Here is a 20036-nt window from a genome sequence, read left to right as displayed (position 1 = left end):
TAGAGTGTGTGTATTCTTCCAAACAGATGGCGGTGTTTATAGCTGCTTATCGCTTAATATTTATTTATTTTCCCCGCCCGAGAAGCGAAGCATGAACCGTAGAGGAGTGTGCAAGAAGCCAACCAGATCTATGGAGCTGCACACAGCCAAGTGTCTCAAAATATATTATTGAGCTCAAGCAGCCAAACAATTTGGCAAGCTATTCAGCTAAAGCAGGGAGTTCCGGCTCACTGCCTCTCCCCCCACCCTCTGCTTGCTGCTCAAAGAGGCAGTATGGAAAGCATCACCTGTAAACTGCAAGTGGTGATGTCCGTGCGTAGAGATGCATTCAAAACAGGCAGAGGCATTATACTGAACTTGAAGTGAGATTGGCAATTGACAGTCCTTTTGCGGTGCTCTGCTTCCTTCCTCTGGCTGTCGGGGCGTGATAATGAAGTAAGCTCTGCAACACTGCATAGCAAGACAGCAGCATGCAGTTTCATTTAAGAAGTACATCTATGGCAGACCCTGTAGGATATCACAGCTTTACAGCTCCACAGGTTATAAGAAAAACAAAGGAAGGAAGGGGGGGGGATGCAGTAAAGCCATGGAGGCTGATCCATTAGGTCAAATGGGGACTGCCTAACCACCCCCAGTGTGCTCTCAGCCAGCCACCACTTGCCTGCCATCTTATTTGCAGTCAACTCAGAAGGTGGTTCCGCCTGTCATTTGCTTTTGATCCACCTACCATTGGCCTCCCTGCCTTGCACCCTACTAGTTCCAATAGGCAACAGTCAGCACTGCCGTTGTCAACATCTACCTCCTTTGTTGTGTCAGTCAAGAGCCACAACATCATCTCTATTCTTTCTACGCAAAAGGAAGAAATCTGATTTTACAGACTAGGCAGAGATATGAACCAAACTTTATGTGAAAAAGCCATTCCAGGTGGGGAGCATGCTGGGTGGGGAGCAGGCTGGCACAGTGAGCAGTTCAGTTGCTAGACTAAACTCTAACCACATAAATTAACCCATTGGCCTGATGACTTGGGAAATCAGCAATGGATATATAGAATGCTTGCCCCAGCATGGGCAATACAGAGTATTTTTGGCCCCCAAACTTTCCTCTTCACTCTGGCATGTGACAATATGTGATGGTGTCTTGTCGCTGATCAGCGGTCTTTGTTTTTGGTCAACTGTAGATTCGTCTAGTCTTGATTCTGTTGCTTTTCTTTATGGGGTAAGTGCTTTTATTATATGGCTTCACTGTTTTTTTATTGGGTTGTATCCCACTAAGTTATACTGAGACCAAACCCATTTAAATTAATGTGCCCAAGTTAGTCATGCCTATGATTTTCAATGGGTCTGCTCTGAGTAAGACTAGTTTGTATGCAGCCCATTGTTCGGTTTTAAATTTTGTATTTCTATAAACGTCTGCATTTGTAGGAATTTGATCGAGTGTCGCAGTGCCTGTACTTTGGAACTCCCTGCCTATTGAGGCACCTTCACTACCCTTTCTGGTGACTGCTAAAAACATTATTTCTAAGCAGTACATGTGAAAAGGATCTAGGAGTCTTGGTTGACCACAAACTTGACATGAGCCAACAGTGTGACGTGGCAGCTAAAAAAGCCAATGCAATTCTGGGCTGCATCAATAGGATTATAGCATCTAGATCAAGGGAAGTAATAGTGCCACTGTATTCTGCTCTGGTCAGACCTCACCTGGAGTACTGTGTCCAGTTCTGGGCACCACAGTTCAAGAAGGACACTGACAAACTGGAACGTGTCCAGAGGAGGGCATCCAAAATGGTCAAAGGCCTGGAAACGATGCCTTATGAGGAACGGCTAAGGGAGCTGGGCATGTTTAGCCTGGAGAAGAGGAGGTTAAGGGGTGATATGATAGCCATGTTCAAATATATAAAAGGATGTCACATAGAGGAGGAAGAAAGGTTGTTTTCTGCTGCTCCAGAGAAGCGGACACGGAGCAATGGATCCAAACTACAAGAAAGAAGATTCCACCTAAACATTAGGAAGAACTTCCTGACAGTAAGAGCTGTTCGACAGTGGAATTTGCTGCCAAGGAGTGCGGTGGAGTCTCCTTCTTTAGAGGTCTTTAAGCAGAGGCTTGACAACCATATGTCAGGAGTGCTCTGATGGTGTTTCCTGCTTGGCAGGGGGTTGGACTCGATGGCCCTTGTGGTCTCTTCCAACTCTATGATTCTATGATTCTATAAGCATCTGGGCAAGCAAGCTGTAAGAAGGTCATCTTAATCTGTTTTAGTATTTCAACACTAATATGTTGTAAAGTATAGTTGTGAATTCTTTCTCCATTTTATTGCTTTATCTTTTTGTGATCTAGTTTGAGATTTATTTGTGTGTTTTTTTACAATCAAGTGGTGGATAATATTTTACAGGCTCACAAGGCAGTTTACAATATAAAAATGCAAAAATACATAACATAGTAACTAACCAAAACACTAATTCCCATAGTGTTATTATTTTTTATTATTAATATTATGGAGTAAATTGTGTGTGTGTGTGTGTGTGTGCGCGCCCACCCTTGGGTCATTTTTTAGAACGGTGACTAAGAAATGTATAATAATAATAATAATAATAATAATAATAATAATAATATATACGTATAATAATAATAATAATAATAGCAGTTGCCAGGAAAATATGTCAAGAGCAACTGTTGGATTAATTTAATACAGACAGACTTCGCAGTGAGGTTTCTGAATAGCACAGACCTATTTTGCTCTAGTGTAGAACTAGATAATAGGCTTGCATTTCTAAACACTTTCTGTTTGTCCAAAAATCAATGCCTCCCTGATTAATTGGGGTCTTAATGATATTTTTTCCCCATCAGTGTGCTTCTTTGATTACAGGGAGAGATGAAATGAGTTGGAGTCAAGTATCAGTCAAATAATTGGGCAATTGCAGGGAGAAACAAAAGATGGAACACAGTTTTGCAATCCTTAACCATTTGCTATATTTGATACTTGATGGCTCTCTGCTTAGTAAGGATCATACGCTGATGGGAAACTGATGTCCTTTAACAGCTTTTCATTGAATTTTTTTAAAAAAACCCAAATACTTTTCTCACTGCTGACATCTATTTTTCCTTTAATATTATTAAACATTGGATCTGATTAAGAACACAGGAAGCTGCCTTATATTGATTCAAGCCATGTACCTCAGTATTGTCCACACTGACTTGCAGCAGCTCTCCGTAACTTCAGGACCAGGTCCTTCTCGAGTCTACCGGACATGCTAGGGATTGAAGTAGGGACTTTTTCTGCATGCAAAGCAGGTATTCTCCATTCCCCATGTGGATAACTCTGGAGCTTAAGCAGACCAAACCTCTGGCCTGAAGGTAAGCACTTCTCTTCCATTTCACAGACTCTTTCCTAGGCACTTTCTGCACCACTGGACTGGTAATGTACAGTGTGAGGCATATCACAGCCCAGGAGAAGGGTTGTGAGAGTTTGGGTTCTGGCACTGCATGTCTTGGTGATCAAGTTCTTATGAGGGCTCCTGTTTGACAGCCTCATGTGCAGTAGTCTTTTGATCTCCAGCAGTCAGTTCAGAGCCCTGAGTTTGGTCTGTTTTCTTAGCTGCTGTGGATTCAGGAATCATGACAATGCTATTTACCTTGGCCATTTTACCCACTATTCTCTGCTCTGAGTTGCAGTGGCATGCAGTAGTGTTGAACACAGGTCACCTAATCCTTTTGAGCTGGAGAGCTATCCATGGTCCTGAAGCCTCTAACCTGTCCTGCCACTTTCTCTGTGGGTTCTGGCTTTGAACCAGAACTCAGCTCTTATGTTGCTACCTGCACTTTACTACTGAACTAGGACTTGTTCCCAAATGTATCCAGAAGGTTTATTTAGTGCAAGGTTTTATACACCATAAAATTGGTGGCATGACCTAGCTAGATCTTGCGACCAGTTTTTTTGTGGTACAGATCTCTCAGTGGTGAACCGACCTGGATAAATTAGGGGGAAAGATTAATTTGCTCACTTCGGTTAAACATGTTATCTAAATGGTATGTGCTTGTCTCTTCTTTTTTATTTTATTTTTCTAGGCTATTCAAAACAACTAAGGAAGTGTTGTGAAGGATAAAAGAGTGGAGGAAAAAACACACTTTGAAGGTTTTAAATTAAACATTTTTGTATTATTATTCTTTTTAAAAAACCACCTTAATGGTGGGATTAAGATGCAAATGAAAAGAAAAGAGAATGCCTGTCAGAAAACATGAAATCACTTCTTTCCTTTGACCCATTCATAAGCCATAAGCAGCCAAGTTAACAGATTAATTATTTCAATATACCTATTTAAATGTCACCATACTGTAATTAATTTTGAACATCACCACAGAAACACAGCAAATATTATTGGGAGGGGAGACTTTTATCTTGCTTTTGGGGGGGATGTTGTAATGTTGTAATGCATTAATTAGTTCTTTGAATGAGTGACAAGCCAGAGCAGTCTTGAACAAAGTTGTCACCAAAAAGGTCTGTTCCTGTCAGTTCTCTTACAAGTAGATCTTTTTTCTTGCGAACTACATCTGCACCCCTCACCCCACCTGTTCTTTTCAAACATAGCTAGGAAAATTTTGTGACATGGCTTTTAGGAAAAAATAGATTTTGTGGGAGTAAAACCTTTTAAGGATGTGGCCTTTCTCCCTCTTTATTCTTTTAAGAGAGACTGACAAAATTCATTTGATGTATTCCAAAGCAGGGGAAACCAATGTGGTGCTCTCCAACGTAGTTGGATTATTGTTTCATCATCCACAGCCAGCATAGTCTATGATAAGTGAGGATGGGACTTAAGGTCCATCTCACCATGTTGGCTACTCCTGTTCTAAAGTTCTGCAGACTAAGGCATATGGAGCTTGCATCTCTGTTTTCTTCTCATGATCACATATAAGAGTGAAAGCATTCCTCCAAGTTGGGTGGGATTCCTTGGGGAATGCCTGTAGTTCAGTGGCAGAGAACAAACTGCTCACCAAAGGTCCCAAGCTCAATCCCATCATCTTCAGGTATGCTAGGGAAGACACATGTCTGAAAACCTGGAGAGATGCTGCCAGGCAGGGGAGACAGTGCTGAGCTAAATGGACCAATGATCTGACCAAGCAAGATTCTTTTGCTCCTTCTTGCATTGTAGCTCCTCCTTGTCTGCCTTGACTCAGTAGTAGAGCCACCTCCAGAAAACTTATACATCTAGCACTGGTCTTATCACTTGGGAACACTAGGTGGCTGTCACAGGCAATGCTTCCTCCTGGGGGTGGGATACCTGTATACCTGAAGGAGCATCTCCACCCCCATCGTTCATCTCAAACACTGAGATCGAGCACCAAAGGCTTTCTGGTGATCCCCTCACTGTGGTAGAAACCATCATAGGGAGACAGTGTAGAGAAAAATGTGTATCTGTCTCTCATAACAGCAGAACCTGGGTGTCATCCAAACAAGTTTAATGGTGGGAGATTCAGGAGTGACAAAACAAAGGACTTCTTCACACATTGTCAAACAATAGGATTGGTTTCCACAAGATGTGGAACCAACCAGACAAATTCATGGAGGATAAGGCTACTAAGTGGCTGCAAGTCACAATGAAGCCCTTGCTCAGCATTTTCTACCGGAGTTCTTCCTTCAATAAAGATCACGCTTTTGCCCACTGATGCCATTCAACAAAGCAAACATGTTTGTATTATTGGCTCCTCTGCCATTATTTTGATGAAAATTTCATGACCTGCAGTGACCTTGCCCATAATATCTCTTGTGGAAACCAGTCTTAAATCCTGTAAATCTGCCACTTTGGGAATCTTCAGAAAGAAAACACTGACCACAGTGATATATATATATATATATATATATATATATATATATATATGTGTGTGTGTGTGTGTGTGTGCGCGCGCGCGCGCGCGCGCACGCACGCGCAGGTGTGCACGCACATGTGCACATGCGTGAGACAATATAACATCATAATTAGAGTTTATACAAAAACTCATTTTGCTGAGATTTTGAGAAGGTGATTTGGGGTCAAATTCTTAAGTTTCTGTATTATTATTATTATTATTATTATTATTATTATTATTACCCCGTTCATCTGGCTGGGTTTCCCTGGCCACTCTGGGTGGCTCCCAACAGAATATTAAAAACATGATAAAACATCAAACATGTTTGATGCCTTCAGGGCTGCCTTCAGATATCTTCTAAAAGTCAGATAGTTGTTTATTTCCTTGACATCTGAAGGGAGGGCGTTCCACAGGGCGGGTGCCACTACCAAGAAGGCCCTCTGCCTGGTTCCCTGTAACTTGGCTTCTCGCAGTGAGGGAACCGCCAGAAGACCCTCAGCACTGGACCTCAGTGTCCAGGTTGGACGATGAGGGTGGAGATGCTCCTTTAGGTATACTGGGTTGAGGCCGTTTAGGGCTTTAAAGGTCAGCACCAACACTTTGAATTGTGCTCGGAAATGTACTGGGAGCCAGTGAAGGTCTTTCAGGACTGGTGTTTTATGGTCTTGGCAGCCACTCCCAGTCACCACATTCTGGATTAGTTGTAGTTTCCAGGTCACCTTCAAAAGTAGCCCCACATAGAGTGCATTGCAGTAGTCCAAGTGCGATATTACCTCATAATGCCAATTGATTTCATGGTCCCAATTAAAAATCTCTCTCCAGGTATGCAGTGGTGGCTGGTCACCAGTGGCCATTGAAACCAATAGGGTGGAAGGCAAGGAGGTGAACTGTAGGTAAAGCCAGAGCTAATTACAGGCACAGCCAACTCATCCAAGATTTGTCCCCATTCTTCTCTCAGTTGAGTTCAACAAGGGCAGCGCTGATAATAAGGAGAAGGGAGCTGACTGCCAATGACACCACTATGACAAGTAGTGAGAAGGGAAGCATAGGTTCTGGCTGAGAGCAGACTGGGTTTGGTGGAGAAGTGCTCCAGTCTCCCTAAAAGAGGAGCCACCACCGTAAATACATGTGTACAGTTCTATCTATAGTCACAACTATGTATTTTCTGTGTGTTTTTAGTTCCTAGACTACAAATTATATTGCAGAAAGATCAAGGGTGAAACAATGATGTTTCTAGGATCTTGTTTATTTATTTGGTAAAAAAGATACAGTGTGCCATGCTATCAGTCTTGACATGTACCCAACACGAGAGTGAAACTCAGGTTAGGGGTGGCTTTAAGTGTAAAAAGGGTGCCTTCATGTCATCCAGAGGCAATACCAATTAAAGTGACCTATATCACCTCATCACACCCTGTCTGGCATTCATATACATTCCCCAGAGTTTGCTGTTCAAGGTATTCCAAGCAGCTGCTCTGATCAACATGAGGAGCAGCTCCATGCAATAATGAGCACATTACATTGACAGCTTCCCCATTAGGGGTCTACAAAAGGTTATTTCCACAGTTGGAAGTGCCTTGAGTGGTGTGCTTGATGTGGCAATCTTTCACGGGAGCAATGTGGGGGTCATTGTATCTCGCCTTCTTGCCAGATTTTGTGAAGGCACTCTCAAGTGTCAGCAAACCACCACTGAAATTGTAGGGGTGCAGACTAGTCACTCTGATTCCACAGCAATCTCTTTGCTGCCCTTGTATTTATCTGAGGCACAGACACACTTGAAAAGTTCACAATTCTTGCTAGCAGACAACAGAAAAGCAAACGTGTCATTTTCTTCTATGCGTTTTCCCATTGGAAACTGTTAAATGTGTTCTACTCTAACAGGTTTCCTAAAGCCAGGCTTTTGTTGTGAGCCCTGATCTGATTGACTCAACTTATAAAGGTGGCTATGCTTGCAGTTGTGTTTTGTAATTTTCAATGTAGGTTTCTGTATCAGAATGAGAGTAGGATGAAAGCCTAAATAGCAGAGCAGGAGATAGATTCCATATAGTTGTCTGCACCCTTATCTTCCCCACCCCACCTGCCATGGACCAAGTCTGACAGATGGGCAGTGTGGGCCTCCCACCTGTCATTCACCCAATGGCATCTGGTGACTCGGTTTTGCACATTCAGTGTGAAATTAAACAGTGAGGGCAAAGGCACAGCTGATTTTCAGGACTTGAAAGTACAAATAACACCCCTTTGGCCCATCCACATCCTGGCCTGCGTCACAACTGACCTTGTATATGACTGAGGCATACCTCAGTTAACTATGGCAAGGCCAAAACAGACTTGTGGGGGACATGGGGATACTTAATTAGCTCCATGGACTGAAGGATCTTCACCACTGTTGTAGAGCACTGCAATAATAATAATAATAATAATAATAATAATAATAATAATAATAATTTATTATTTATACCCCATCCATCTGGCTGGGCTTCCCCAGCCACTCTGGGTGGCTTCCAACAAAATATTAAAATACCGTAATACATCAAACATTAAAAGCTTCCCTAAACAGGGCTGCCTTCAGATGACTTCTAAAAGTCTGGTAGTTGTCGTTCTCTTTGACATCTGGTGGGAGGGCGTTCTACAGGGAGGGAGCCACTACCGAGAAGGGCCTCTGCCTGGTTCCCTGTAACATGGCTTCTCACAGCGAGGGAACTGCCAGAAGGCCCTTGGCGCTGGATCTCAGTGTTCCGGCAGAACGATAGGGGTGGAGACGCTCCTTCAGGTATACTGGACCGAGGCCGTTTAGGGCTTTAAAGGGCAGCACCAACACTTTGAATTGTGCTCGGAAATGTACTGGAATAAGACAATTAGAGCTCTGCCTTTTTTGGGTGTGCAGTTTTTGACCATTCTGCACCAATTATTGATTTAAAAGTATGTACCCCCAAAACATCAAAATGGAAGGAAAATCTGTCTGCAATTCTCATGGGTGGGGTACAGGTTCCTTTTGTCACTTTTACCTTGTTTTCCAGGTGGGAAGGGGGTGCTTTTCATTCAACAATGGTCTGTATTCTGGAGCCTTTCCATGGATCCATGTTTCCTGAAAACCCAGCCTTTTCTGTAAGTATGGGAGGGCAGGTAGGCTGCTTACTGTGCACATGACAGATTTTTTTAAAAAAAAGAAGAAGAGGATTCCTTAAAATGCACCCTAGGCCACCCCCAACCTCTCTCACCACCAAGGAAACACAACGAGCGAATAGTAAGAGAATCCGCACAAGTGATGCTGACACAACCCCGCCCCCCACTAAGTAGAAAAATAGAAACATAACCACCTGACCCCACCCCACACACCATTCCCCCTTCTTTCCCCCTCTTTTCTTCCTAACCTAACATTGTATGTAATACTAATGTTTCACACCAAATGAAACTGAATTGTAGAAAACACAACTTGAAAAAAGAGACAACGCATGTGTTTTTGTACACAAAAATTTAATAAAAATATATTTTTAATTACTATTTTTTAATATCTTTATGTACTGGTGTGTGTGTATTTGTGTGTGTGTAAAGGTACAAAGAATATTTTCTCCTAAAAACTAAATCAGCAAGGCACTAATCCCAGGCATTCAGCAGACAATAGACGGTCTCTCTAGCTTCCTTTACTAATTAATTAATTAAGCCAATTGGAAGTGCAACAGCTGAGATCATTCAGCATGTAACTTAAAAGGTTAATTTTGTTCTCAGTAAGTCAACTCGCCAGGACTGAGTAGGTGCAAGTCCCAGATAGCAACCATGGTCTGGGTGTTCACTGTGAGAATGGGATGCTGGATTAGATGGGTCATTGGCCTGATCCAGCCATGGGACTCTTCTTATTGTCTTTACTGAGGTAGAACATGGTCAGCCGTTGGTAAAGTAAAATGCACAATTGAACAGTAGTACCTTGGCCAGGAGGGACGCAGGTGGCGCTGTGGGTTAAAGCCTCAGCGCCTAGGACTTGCCGATTGAAAGGTCGGCGGTTCGAATCCCTGCGGCTGGGTGCGCTCCCGCTGCTCGGTCCCAGCGCCTGCCAACCTAGCAGTTCGAAAGCACCTCCGGGTGCAAGTAGATAAATAGGGACCGCTTACCAGCGGGAAGGTAAACGGCGTTTCCGTGTGCGGCTCTGGCTCGCCAGAGCAGCGATGTCACGCTGGCCACGTGACCCGGAAGTGTCTTCGGACAGCGCTGGCCCCTGGCCTCTTAAGTGAGATGGGCGCACAACCCCAGAGTCTGTCAAGACTGGCCCGTACGGGCAGGGGTACCTTTACCTTTACCTTACCTTGGCCAGGCACCTAAGAACAAAGAAGGAAAGAGCCTGGCAGGGCTTTAGGGTCAGTGAATTCCAGAGCGACATGAAAGTGAAATAAAAAGTGACTTGGCAAGTAGCAGAGGGAAACAACCTTACTGCATTTCAAGCTTCTAATGTACATATACATAGTTTTAGTCATTCTCAAAGTAGACTCATTAATGGTGGCACATTATTGGAAAGTCCTGACTTTCCAATTTGAATAATTGGATGCCAAATTATGGCAAACTGAATTGACAGAGAAGCTCACTCTGATGTTTGGGATATTGAAAGGAATGAGTCACACAGACACTACCGATAGGCACGATTTTATGTTGCACATCAATAAACTGACAAGCAACAGGAGCATAGCAGCTGCATACAGTAAATATACACAGATGTGAGCTCTTCACAAATGTAAATAGCTCTTCTTCAACTGATGGACATGAAATCTCAATCTTTGGACTATTTCTCTGAAAGTAAAATTAAAGAAATATATGGGACAGTGGCCAAAAATACACTCTAGTTTTGAACAGGGTACTACTCAATCGGTTATTGATTTATGTGGTGTTATGTCAAAAATGTGTATAACACGACCACCACACCCACAAAGTAGACTCATTGAAATTAAGGGTAGTGATTAATTGAGGTTCACTAGTTTTAATTGGTTTACTCTGAGTATAATTTCATTGGATACAATGAAAAAGTCATGAAATCCCTGGATCAGGACTTTGATGGTCTTTGTCAGAAGGGTAAAATTGACTACATCTTCTTTGACAGCCGTGAAGATACAACTAAAGTTAGGTTGAAAGCAGACAATTCAGATCAGCAGTTCACCAGCATCATCAAAGAATGGCATTATTCTGTGTGCAGTGAGCCAGGTGGAAGATATCTTCACTCTGGATAAAGGCTTGAGAGAAAAACCAGCTAATAGTCTTGTAGATTTCATGAACAAGGACATTCATAAGAGCCTGCAGGCCATTGGAGATCATTCTACAAATGTTAGCACTGGCTGGGAGGGTGGTACCATGCACTGGGTAGAGGTCTAACTTAGTCATAAGCATCTGGTTGGTTTGTGCCCTCCACACCAGTGAGTGACCTCTGTGACACTTGATCACAATGCTTAATAGGAAGATCTTTTCTAAATATCAAGTGGGCAGGTAGCATTGGCAAGATGCTATAGATCTTGAAATTGATCCTTCATTTACCAAACTCTCAACTGGAGAACCTCTTACTTCACTGTCATAAAGGATCTATCTGCAGATCAAGCATATGGGTATTGGATCACACAGGCCACAAGGACAAGAAAACTTCACACAGATTTGGCATTTCTTAAAATTGGTCTAGTGAGCCATTCAGGGTGGTTAACAACAGTAAACAGGCTTTGTTGCATATGGGTTTCAAAAAATGGTCTCAATGGCAAAACCCTCAACAACTTCAGACTGATAGTAGAAAGCATTGTTTGCATGTACTACCCCTGCTTGTTCAACATCAAAGTAAAACAATCTTGGGTAGAAGGCCCACACCACGCCTTGTTTCAGGCTGCAGAAGAAGGCTGTAGTGGATGCTGTTTTGCCAACCGCACAGTGGTATGCATTCAGTGAAATGATAATCTAGCCACTCTTGGGCTCAGATGACAGTGAGGAGAGGAGAGCTAGTGTCCAAAAGATTGCGAGAAGCCAAGTTACAGGGAACCTGGCAGAGGCCCTTCTCAGTAGTGGCACCCGCCCTGTGGAACTACCCTGAGGGGTAGAGATGATGACACATGGGGAGATTTTCTGTACTCCAGAGGAAGACATATTCCATCAACCCTAGTGCTTTGTCCATGTTGGAGTTGATACACTGGTCTGATGGGGTATATGAACCTCCTTAGACATGTAAACTTACTACAGTGAAAATTAATAAATGAAACCATGTAAGTTCTACAGTGGTCCTGTCCTGCTCAGTCTATAGTGAGGTGTGTGAAACAGGTTATAGAGGTAGCAGGCACATAGAGACTGCATCACTTAAACCTTTCTGCATCCTGGGGACAAAAGAGTAGGGAAGATTTCTGCTAGGTCATTGATTGTGGGCCCAGGGAGAAAACAAAGCAGTGGCACCCCACTGGCATCTCTTGCTTTTAGAAGAGATTTGGGAAACAGGTGATAACAGACGCAAGTTTGTACTTGGCCTGAAAACATGGCAAAGCTCTATTGCATCTTTCAGTGCAAGTCTTGTATGCACAGATAGGGATGCTTCAGTGCAGACTGAGGCGATTCATCACTAACCAAGAGGATGCTCTTCCACATCAGCAATTGTTCAATTTCCAAGCTCGTTCAAGCATCTATCCACCTATCATCTCTTCATGTCTGAAGAGTAGCAAATCCCAGTTGAAAAGCAGTATTTTATTTTTTTATAATTTGATGGATAGACTTGGGCCAAGCAATTTATTTCAAGGAGGGCACCATGTTTCCAATGCTCTTTACATAACACATGGCCCACAAACATAAGAAGTTAGGAAAGGGATGAAAGCAGCAAATGAATCACCCTGAGGCAGAAGTTAGGATGCTCCCTGACCATAGCGTGCTTTGCTTGGGGTTCTTTTCTAGCACCATTGCCCTGTGCTATTCCTTGCCAAGCAATCTGTCCTTGTGGATCAAAGTGGCGCAAACATATTTATATATTGGCTTAGAATTCACATCCCAACATCATCAAGTAGTGCTTGGATGAGGCATGGACAGAAAAGACATTGATTAACTTAATTCAGTCCTATGTTGTGTTTTCCTTCATCAATTATAAAAATATAATTGTTTTAAGCAGCAAAGTCAAAGAGACAAGCCTTCTTCATTTATTCTGTCCCTCAACTGCCTGATATGCAGCCTGACAGAATTACAAGAGTTGGGAGGAAAGGCAGAGATCATCCCATGCCAATGCAGGAAATCTACTGTTTCACCATACCCCAGCCTCTGCTAGAAAACCTCTAATGAAGAAGAGCTTACCACCTTCCAAGGCAGCCTCTTCTATGTCCATACCATCAGACAGTTCTTCCCAATGCTGCTGCTTTGAAAATGGAAGAGGTCCTCCAGGCCCCTCTTCCTGCTGTTTCATGTCTGTTTCCAAAGTGAACAAGACACTACAGCTGCAGTGATATTGCCAGAGACTTTTTCTGCCTCCAGCAATAGGGCTTGAACTAGTCTACAAGCCTCATGTTCCCTGCCCTAATTGCCAATGCAATAACATGTAAGTGTGTTAAGCCTTAAAGTGGTTACCAGTCTGTCATTCATGTGCACCAGAAGGCCCACCAGCAGGCCCATTCAGAGCTTGCTTGAAGCACTGGGTGGGAATCTTGTTAGAATAAAGTTATAAACTCAAACAAAAAGGCAGCCAGTCCCTGGTGGGGCTCCCTGATTAGCTTAGCCCTCTATGTCCCTGAGCTCCCCCTTCCTCTCTGCATGGGTCTAGGGTGCCTCCTAGGGTGTCTGTAGAATATCTCAGTAACTATCCCCTCAAAACTCAGCATTACGCAAGAGACTGTTTGCTATTCCTCCTTAAGTCCTGCACTGAAGATGCTCTCCCTTGAACATACCCACTATTCATCAGATGCCAAGATTGGATGCCTACTCTCCTACCTGTTCTGAACAGGATGGGTGGGCAAAGAGCTTCTATCTGTGAGTGTGCCAGTGGCCTTTCCCCCACTGATGGGGTGGCTGATGGGGAAAGCATCCAGTTTTGTGGTCCTGTATTTTTTCTGTTCTTTTAGTAGTGGCTGTCATTATGCCATGGCCCCTCTTCAGCCATTTTGTGATATGGCACAGACATTTTGTGACTTATGACTGTTGGACTTTCTCAAAATTCTGAATGTGCTCATTGAATGTGCGCAAAAGGTTGGCAACTTTTGCATTTTGTAACATTTCAAATTCTGAGCAAGTCTGGTTCTCTTTCTCTAACCCTCTAAACACTTAAGGGTTTTCCATAACTGTATAACGACCAGTCCAAAATTCTTACTCATATAATTCTGCCTCAATCCCTAGTGAGGTTTTGAACAAATAGCACAAATTTGCAAACTAACAGGGTTCATAGACAATATTATGCATAATCTCTTTGTCTAGGTATAAAAGATCTCAAGATGTATTTGTTTGAATTACTGTGTACTATCAACGTAGGCTTCTCTATACAATTGTCACATTGTGGAAGGAGTTTGCATCACTCTTCACATTTCAGTGCTCCCTTTTTAAAAAACAGAATGCTAGGAGTCACGTTGCCATGACAATGTGTTATGTTTGTAAAATGAAGTTGTGACACTTCCTTCACTGCTTTTCATTTATGACGCAGACATTGTTCCTCCCCATCACTGCACCTCCAGCATTTAACATTTGCTAGGTTTGGCAACTAAAACTGAGGGCATCATTTAGGAAAGACCTGGGCCCCATCTGCACTATAAATCTAAAGCAGTATCACACCACTTTTAACAGTTGTGGCATCCCACAAAGAATCCTGGCAGCTGTGTTTTGTAAAAGGTGTTGAGAGTTGTTAGAAGACCCCCTATTCTTCTTACATAACTTCAGTTCCCCGAGGAATTTATTGTTAAACCACTCTGGGAATGGTAGATCTGTGAGTGAAACAGGGGTCTCCTAGCAACTCTCAGCACCCTTAATTCAAAACAGTTCCCAGAATTCTTTGGGGGAAGCTATGGATGTTTATAGTGGTATAATACGGTTTTAAATGTATGATGAAGTTGGGGCTCTAATGTGTTTTCTTCTTAATGAAAATGATACGGTGGTGTGTCTTTGTACAACAAGGGTAGAGAAACTCAAGCCTGGTGACTGCATGTGACCCTCCAAACCTTTCTACCTGGCCCTCAGAATTCTCTCTGGGCAACAGTCCCTTCTCCCAGGCTGCTTCTTCTTATCACCTCTGCTCTGTGCCGTCCTCAAATGCATTTGCCTGACAGGTATGTGTGTTCTTGAACTGTGATAATGCAGTTACAGATAGGTAGCCGTGTTGGTCTGCCATAGTCAAAACAAAACAAAATCCTTCCAGTAGCACCTTAGAGACCAACTAAGTTAGTTCTTGGTATGAGCTTTCGTGTGCATGCACACTTCTTCAGATACCAATATCGGTATCTGAAGAAGTGTGCATGCACACGAAAGCTCATACCAAGAACTAACTTAGTTGGTCTTTAAGGTGCTACTGGAAGGAATTTTTGTTGTTGTGATAATGCATTTTGCTTACCAAGATGGAGGAATGAAAGGAGTGTGAGTGGGTTGGTGTTAGAAACCTCTGACTGGCTGGAATGCAGCCTAAGAAAAGAGTCGCATCCAATTCTCTGCCCACTTTTGCATCTGGCTTCACATGCATGGTTTCCCACAAACCAGTGTGGCCTTTGGACTAAAAAAAGTACCCCCACTCCTGCTACACAGGAAAACTAGCATTACTGAAGTGGGGAGATTCGGCCTGAAGCATCACCTTAATGGCAACAGCAGTCCGCAGAAGAATCCTAACAGAAGAATATGAATCGGGCATGCTATTGTCATGCTCAAGTTAGAAGTCTATGCAAGGCAATATAGGCTGTCTAAGAGCCCAATTTAGGCAAAGGGCTGTCATTTCAGACCCTCCAAGTGTTTCTATTTTCCAGGAACAGCCCCGGATTTACAGAAGTTATCTTGGTTTCTGATTTGATCCTGGAATGCTCTACTTTTTCTTATTTTCATGGAAGAAATTTGGGAGGGTATGGAGTTATTCGACTCCAATACTGAGCGATCTGAAGACAGCCCTGTATAGGGATTTTTTTTAATGCTTAATGTTTTATTATGTATTATATATGTTGGAAGCCACCCAGAGTGACTGGGGCAGCCCAGCCAGATGGGCCAGATATAAATAGTAAAGTTGTTGTTGTTGTTGAATAGGACATCCCTATTTTCATTGGAGAAATGTTGAAGGGTATGTGACTTAAGCTGCACACTGTTTGCATATTTTATGTCTATAAAAAATGCCTTCTCACAGTCTAGTGATTTCGTTGTTCTGTATGGGACAATGACAATAAAGATTATCATATTGTATCGTATTGTATCATATTGTATTGTAGTTCCATTTGGAAAACAAAAGCTTAATACAGATTGATTCTGCACTACCCCATGAGCCCCAGGTGTGTCCATTGGAATATGGATGAAGTAAGTCCTGGCAATTGAAAGTGCATCCCCACACACCCTATAATGTTCTTCAGTCACCTGGTAATCTGCACAAGCTTCTGTTACAGAAGCTTTTTGTTGCTTTGTTTTGCTTTATTGTATTTCATTTCAACAACAAACCACCTTCCAACAAACCACCTCAGAACAATTTCACCATGCAATTAACAAATTATAAAACAATTTGCATATATAAAAATAGTTTACATATCAGCAGTTTACATAGCAACAAGCCTTTCCACGTGTAGGATGAAGGCACTTGCCTTTTGATCGGGCAAGATTGGAAAATGAAGCCACCATTATCCTCATCAAATCAGAGGCTTCTTGCATCATATGGGGTCAGACATTGCACCAGGTTATTACGCACTTCAGATCTAGAGTCCTTCACAGGTAGGTTTTCATATCTCTTTCTATCTCCGTCTCTATAAACTGAAACTCTTCTTCTGGTTTTCAAAACACTCCAAATCCCATTTCCCGATATCTTGCCTTTTATTTCACAAGAGGGCCCTCTCTCCCCCCTCCTCCCCTTTCCTACAGAGTAAAGAGCTGCTAGTATTTTGTTTACTCAAAGAGGTGGGGAAACAACTCAGGTATTTCTGTGTGCACATCAGCCTGTGTACATATGCGAGTGTGTTTAAAGTGCATGCAAGTTAACTGAGCTAATGAGCCTTGGCAAAGTTAATTTAAATCAATAGTGAGTTTAGTAACAGGTAAACAAATTAAGGCAGCAAAGAAAAATAGCAGCAGCAAAAATTTTTACTCGAGACACTTGAAAGGATGCATAAACATGACCCAAATCTGGTGAAATTGCCAAAGGAAGATGTGCAAGTGACTTGTGACTTGTGATGTGTTTCAAGGGAACAACTCTCAAAGCTTGTTGCAGCAGATCCTTCCTTTTGAGAGATCCAAAGTGAAAGTGATTAGTGTACATCTGATGTTCCTCCCCAGCTAAAAAATCATGTTTTTATAACTATAACGCTTTCTCTCATGCACACACATGAATACCTGTACACACACTACTTGCCTTAGCAAATGCATTTCCCTGATCTAATGGTTTTGTGGAGTAGCCATTGGGAACATAAGGGAGACCACTGAAGAGGTAATCTGCATCACAGTGATGTTGTGAACTTTACTCCACATGCTAAATGTCTGAAAAATAAATGATTGTATATTTTATGCTCATATTAGTCTATTTGACATATTTTCTCCCAAGTAAATCCTATTGATTTTTTTTTAATGGAATCTTAAAACATTTCAGAATCATCAGATAGGAGAGTTCAAACAGGTCAAGTGGGCATGCTTATTGAAACCTTATTTGAATTTCCAGTTTATGCCTGTTATAATTTCCACAAGATTTACACCAACAGGAGGAAAGTTTGCTGTTTCTTAGGCAAACACTTGCCCCTTTCACTCCTCTCTGGTCTTGCCTATGTGAGCAGATGGCAGCTGACTACCAGGCCAAGAACCAATGGCCATACCATGGAAGCCAGTATGGAGGAAGCTAGGACCTGGGGTGTAGTTCACTAGTGAAGAGGGTCAGTGGCGGAGCTTCATGCTCTGGTGGGGGGTGACGGAGAGCAGGCGGAGGCAGGGCTGGTGCATGTCCCGGGGGTGTGGCTCGCCACCTGCGGGGGGTGTGGCATGTGTCCTGGGGGCGTGGTGCCCAGCATGGGCAGGGGGGCAGCCACGATGGCACCCCACCAGGATCATGCTGCCAGGGGCGGTACGCTCCCCCCCCACTCCTCTTCCTCCACTAGTGAAGAGGGTAGAGCTTTGGGACTGGGTAAGGAGCTGAGTCCTCTGGAGGGACATGGTGAAGCTATCCTTACCTCCACCCACTACTGAAGTTATTTTCTCTTCCATGGTCTCATAGACTCTGGGTAATATTCTAGGCTCATTTCTGAATGCAAGCACAGCTAGAGGCCTGCAGCCAGCTGGCTCATTATTTAGATCTTATATCTGAAATTCATCAAACCAGCTTATTTTACTGCCCCTTGATTATCAGGATTGTTGCATTCCATGACATCCCAATATCTTAGGAATAGAAAGGAGAATTTTAATATGAATCTACATTATCTGTACTTCTCAGACCAAATGTGGACTGACACATAGCTATTCTTCTGCAGCCAAACAATATGTACGTAAATGCACATATTAAGGGGAGAAAGTGGATAAAATGCATATTTTAGTGAAAAAGGCATACAGGAATTCATGTTATTAGGGGAAATTGCTTGGGGAAATGTGTATATTACATAAAACTGTGTATAAAATGTGTTTATTAGGAGAAATTTGCACTAAAATGCTGATTAATTAAATTAATTGGACTTGGGAAATTGCTGTGGAAATGTGGAGCACTGAATTTAAAATTGGAAAAATGATAAACCTAAAGAAATGAAATTGGCAGATGTATTGATCCCTACTTAGGGACAGCCACCTTGATGTCAGGAGCTAGAGTCAGGCATAGGTCAGCAATAAAGCAATAAAGCAACCAGTGTCAGTGAAATTAGCTCTTTATTCAAAGAAACCTGAACAGAACACCCCTAGTGATCATAGCAACTCTTCTCAGCAGGTTTTGCTCCAAGGATCCCCTCCTGGTTCCTTTCCCAGCAGTCTAAGGCTCTATCGTCTTGTCTCTCATTGCTGCACCATCTTCATCCCTCTCTGTGTTCTGTGTTCTGGGGTGGAGGGGGGGGTGGAGCTTCCTGCTCACTAAACTCTGTTGCCTTTTCAGCTTCCAACTCCTTCTCCTCCAGGTCTGCTCCCTCTTCTTCTTCTGACCATGCACCACCAATCTCCTGGCTCTGAGCCTTCTTCCCCTATGGGTTCCTGTGGGAGTCCCCCAGCTTGGGCCTCCCACCACTCTCTGCACCCACCAATTCATGATGCTTGGTTCCTTCCAGACAGAAATGCCAACCTGTGAGGCAGATTGGGGGGGGGAGGGTCAATGCCATATCAGGACATTGGGAGGAGCCAGGGGGCAGAGGAGAACATGGTGGCAGCATGGGTTCAATGGATGGCGGTTCCTCCTCCTCCTGCCACCACCCCCCTGCCAGGGGCTGCTTCCACAGCAGGAGAAGGATAAACTCACCACTGAAGCTCCACCATGCTCATCTCTGCATTTCGACCTGATCTTTTTGAACATAGAGGTGGTCCTCCCCAGATAAACAATTGGGGGGGGGCAAAAGCATTGGGACCCCAGTACGTTGTGCCCCTGCTTCCAGATGTTGACTCCCATCATCTCTGACCAGTGGCCATGTTGGCTAAGTCTGATGGGAGTTGGAGTCCACAACATCTGGAGGTCACCTTATTGGCTACCCCTGCAGCAGCTCAATAAGTCAATCTGAGAGGCTTCATTGCCACATGTGTGATACAATATAGATGGCAGCCATAGTGAAAAATATACATTGATTTACTGCTCCTGAGCTTGCTTTCCCCCCAGATGGCCAGGGTGTTTCATGGGAAATAAATCATTGTTCCCCAGCATATAGCAGTAAAGGAGGAAGCGGAGAGTGAGTAGGGATTAAACCAAAAACGAGATCATAAATTGGTGGTGTTTGCTTATTCATCCCACTATTCGGATACATTCAGTATTAATTGCTGTTATTTTCACTCTGCATATGATGCACCATCTACCATTGCCTTGTGTTTCCTTTGCATGGAATAGAATAACATAATGACAATGTAAGGAAACTTCACCACAGTGGATAATGTAGTTTTGGATGGAAGATGATCTG

At 43.1% G+C, this 20036-nt stretch overlaps 1 long non-coding RNA gene across 1 annotated transcript; it reads left to right on the top strand.

The window, feature by feature from the left end:
- The first annotated feature begins 2945 nt into the window (after window positions 1–2945).
- Window positions 2946–8969, top strand: LOC309362211. The gene is made up of 3 exons (XR_014164880.1): window positions 2946–3351; window positions 4063–4129; window positions 8853–8969. It is a non-coding gene; the product is annotated as an uncharacterized lncRNA (long non-coding RNA).
- Window positions 8970–20036: the final 11067 nt, after the last annotated feature.

This window comes from Podarcis melisellensis, assembly GCF_964234715.1.
Source record: "Podarcis melisellensis genome assembly, chromosome: Z".
Classification (NCBI taxonomy): domain Eukaryota; kingdom Metazoa; phylum Chordata; class Lepidosauria; order Squamata; family Lacertidae; genus Podarcis; species Podarcis melisellensis.
The sequence above is the reverse complement of the archived record's forward strand: the minus strand, read 5'-3'. Positions and strand labels throughout refer to the sequence as shown.